Source organism: Pseudophryne corroboree, chromosome 1 (assembly GCF_028390025.1).
Source record: "Pseudophryne corroboree isolate aPseCor3 chromosome 1, aPseCor3.hap2, whole genome shotgun sequence".
Classification (NCBI taxonomy): domain Eukaryota; kingdom Metazoa; phylum Chordata; class Amphibia; order Anura; family Myobatrachidae; genus Pseudophryne; species Pseudophryne corroboree.
The window spans coordinates 399,154,018-399,158,431 of record NC_086444.1 but is presented as its reverse complement, the minus strand read 5'-3'; positions in this window follow the sequence as shown (position 1 = coordinate 399,158,431).

The following is a 4,414-nucleotide window of genomic DNA, read 5'->3' as shown; positions in this document are numbered from 1 at the left end:
TAATACTATGGGATCAAAATGACCCCCAAATTCTATGATTTAAGCTGTTTTTGAGGGTTTTTGTAAAAAAACACCCGAATCCAAAACACACCCGAATCCGACAAAAAAAATTCTGGGAGGTTTTGCCAAAACGCGTCCGAATCCAAAACACGGCCGCGGAACCGAATCCAAAACCAAAACACAAAACCCGAAAAATTTCCGGTGCACATCACTAGGAACAAAAGGAACAAAAACAGGCCCAAATTCCGTGATTTTAGTTGTTTTTATGTGATAACCGGGCAGCGTCAGATCCATCAGTGATTTTTGCAAGCATTGCACACCAGGCCGTTTCATCACATAAGCAAGCAGTTTATTCACAGTTCAGACAGGGTTACCACGACAATAACATTAAACTTCTTGTTCTCCTCTCTTCAGCATAATATTCATATTGGTGCCATCAGGTTACATCTCCTTTCATTTGCTTCACTGGCAATAACAGCATTAACAATGATGTGACAGCATTACAGTACAGTACATACCAGCGCAGTCTCTGGGAATCAGTAGTGCGGCTCCCGCAAACTGAGATTCATTTCACTGTGCTCTCCCCCATTTGCTAGGGGCTCTATCTAATCAGGATCTTTCATGGACACGTTACTGGGGGCCTTCCGCCAAACGTGGTTTCCTACCACTCACCCAGATCGTCCTCTCCCGCAGACTCACACCTCCCGTCCTGCTTCTTGGGTACCCCTGAAGGTGAGGATCCCCTTTATTTCTTCCACTGATTGTTCATGCTGTAGTTGCTCTCACACTGCAAATCTTGATATCTCTTGCTCTTCCTAGCAGCACCTACATGCTGTTCCATAATGCCAGGGACTGTGGAGTACCATGCTTGTTCCACAGTCCCCAGACTGCGTTTCTCCTGGACACTAGCCTGTGCCCTCCATCTCCGTCCTCAGCTCACACTGAATTCTAGCCTGTGTTTTTTCCTTGTCCTCTAAAAACCCCCTACACTTCCTGTCGTAACCTCCTACATGTGGCATTGTCTGCCAGAACTAGTTTTGGGGCCATAAACTCCCCCAATATCTGCTAACATTCCAGTATGCCACATTTATGATTTAAAAAACAAACAAAAAAAAAAACAGATCCACAAAAATACAGATCCAAAACTCGCAAGGGAGGTACTGGCACAATAAATACAGATACAAAAAACGAAGGAGATACAGATCCAAAACAAGCAGAGGTGTAGCAAGGTGTCATGGTGCCTGGAGCAAGGTATGTTTCGGTGCCCCTGTCCCCTGTACTGAATTGGGGGCGTGGCCACCTGGGCCGGTTCTAGACCTTGTGGCGCGCGGCAAAAAAAAGGAGCATGGCTTCATAGGGAAGGGGCATCGCCACAGTTATATAACAGATTTTTCCCCAGTGGTTGTGCCCCCTGTAGATTTGCCCACAGTAGTAGTGCCCCTGTATATTTGCCCCCAGTAGTTGTGTCCCCTGTATATTTGCCCACAGTAGTTGTGCCCCCTGTATATTTGCCCACAGTAGTAGTGCCCCCTGTATATTTGCCCCCAGTAGTTGTGCCCCATGTAGATTAGACCACAGTAGTAGTGCCCCCTGTATATTTGCCCACAGTAGTTGTGCCCCCTGTAGATTTGCCCACAGTAGTTGTGCCCCTGTAGATTTTCCCCCAGTAGTTGTGCCCCTGTAGATTTGCCCACAGTAGTAGTGCCCCCTGTAGATTAGACCACAGTAGTACTGCCCCCTGTATATTTGCCCCCAGTAGTTGTGCCCCCAGTATATTTGCCCACAGTAGTTGTGCCCCCTGTAGATTTGCCCACAGTAGTAGTACCCCTGTATATTTGCCCCCAATAGTTGTGCCCCCTGTATATTTGCCCACAGTAGTTGTGCCCCTGTATATTTGCCCATAGTAGTTGTGCCCCCTGTAGATTTGCCCACAGTAGTAGTGCCCCTGTATATTTAACCCCAGTAGTTGTGCCCCCTGTGTATTTGCCCACAGTAGTTGTGCCCCCTGTATATTTGCCCCCAGTAGTAGTGCCCCCTGTATACTTGCCCCCAGTAGTTGTGCCCCCTGTATATTTGCCCCCAGTAGTTGTGCCCCCTGTAGATTTGCCCACAGTAGTAGTGCCCCCTGTATATTTGCCCCCAGTAGTTGTGTCCCCTGTAGATTTGCCCCCAGTAGTTGTGCCCCCTGTATATTTGCCCCCAGTAGTTGTGCCCCCTGGTTTGTACCCCTGGTAGCGCCGCTTCACACACAAAGAAAAACAACAACAAAAAACAATACTCACCTGTCCCGCTCCTGCTGCTCCATCTCTGCAGTCCTGTCCCATCTGGCTGCGGCGCATCTCCTCCCGTCTGGCGTCTGACGTCATGACGTCAGCCGCCCGTGCATCACAAAGCACGGAGGGGTGGAGGGGAGGGAGGTAGAGAGCTGACGCTGCGCCGAGCCGTCTGTCAGTGACTGACAGCTGCGAGCTCCGTGCAGCCAGATGGAGGTCCCGGTGGAGTTGAGCTGCAGCGCCCTGTACTGTCTTGGGCGCCTGGTGCTCGAGCTCCACCGTAACCACCCTCCCTACGCCCCTGAAAACAAGAACCCAAAACGTGAGATTAGGGCCGGAGCACATTCCTAATAATAACGTAGTAGTGCTAACTGAGACAAAAGTCACAGTTTGGCCGGGATTGGGTGAAACATGAGGAGATGGAGGAATGATGAAGAGGAGAAGGAGGAAGAATGATGATGAGGAGAAGGAGGAGGAATGATGATGAGGAGTAGGACTGAGGAGGAGGGGCTTTACTGTGGTGTAATGTTTATAAGGGGCTCTACTGTTCTGCCATGGGTATAAGGGGCACTGCTGTCTAGTGTGTGGTGTAACGTGTATAAGGGGTACTACTGTGCTGTGCAATGTGTGCTGCACTGGGGAGAGACGCTGCCTCATTGTATGCTTGTGGCCCCTCGGAGAGAGTTGTGTATTCCCCTTTAAAATATAAATGTCAGTGCATGCAACCTGATGATTCATTTGGCTGGTACACCAGGGGTTAAGGGACGGGTCAGAGCCAGGTCACATGTCCCTTTTGTGAGGTGGCAGGTTCCAATTGGAAAAAGACAGAGAGAGCAAGAGGAGCCTTGTGGGAAGATGAGGGTGGCGACGGATGCAGGTTGTTGGAGAGAAGCCATTGAAGGAACTGAATGTGTGACAAGGAGCAGAACTGGAGAGCTGTTTTGTCATGCACCGGGTGGTCACAAGAGGCAGTGCAGAGCATTGCTGCAGAGTCAAGGCAGCAGGGTGCTTACGCAAGTGTGGAGAACTGGGAGAGCGGGCATGAGACATCGTAGCCGGAGACCGGATATCACCAGGCCTATGCAGATGCGCAGACGCTGTGGCCATTTTGAGAGAGCTGAAACCGCTAAGACAGATTCCAGGAGAGGGTGAAATAATCTCTGAGGTTCGGAGTGAGTAGTAACAGAGACTGTTTGTTGTTGCAGACTGCAGATGGGTGAGTGCTAAGCCCCATTGTTCATTGTCACACACATACTACTCATGACCACAGGGAATAAAGGGGTGCTACCAGACACCTTACTGAGAATCACGTAGAGTGACCCCTGTTTAAACACAGTATTAACCAGTAAAGAGACACTACTTGTGAAAAGAACTTCAAAGACATTGAGCTGTTTTAGAGAGTAAAAGACTAAGTTATTTGTTCCAAGATAAAATTACTACAAAGAAAGTTGCTTGTTAGAGATTCTATGACACCTTCATTACCTACATCCTTATATAACATTGTAGTAAAGTGACATTTAATAACTGTACCTAGGCTCAATCTTTCTTCTTAAAGTGCAGTTATACTACAGATCCCATTGCAACACTGGCACTGTAGGATCTCCATCCCTTGTGCAACAAGTCCAATTATACCACAGTCGTTCCCCATTACAATACTGTGGCACTGTAGGATCCATGAGCTCCAACGTAAATTGCCGATGAAGATTGGGAATTTTTTGAGTGCCAGGGATATTTAGAAAAGTAGCAATTAATACTAAAAACTGTATTCTTAATTACCTTCTTCACTGATTTTCTTGTATAGTTTTTCTCGGAATATGCATATATCTGTGATTAGATTGATTGAAACCATTGAATTACTGAATGTCCCAGTGTCATGTGAGCTTTAGCTAAATGTGATTTTCTTGTAGTCATTTTCTTCCATTTCCATTGTAATTATCCAATTCTTGCCATAAACTAATTACGATGTTTAATCCAGAAGACCTTGCAACCTAATAAAATAACTTTGTGTTGGAGATTGCTGTCATTGAATCAGTTGCATATCAATCTATCCTACCGCTCTGAACCCGATACAATGAACAAGGTATGGAGGGAAAACATCTAGGGAAAGGGTCTATCACATAGTCACATCTGTGATACCTCTT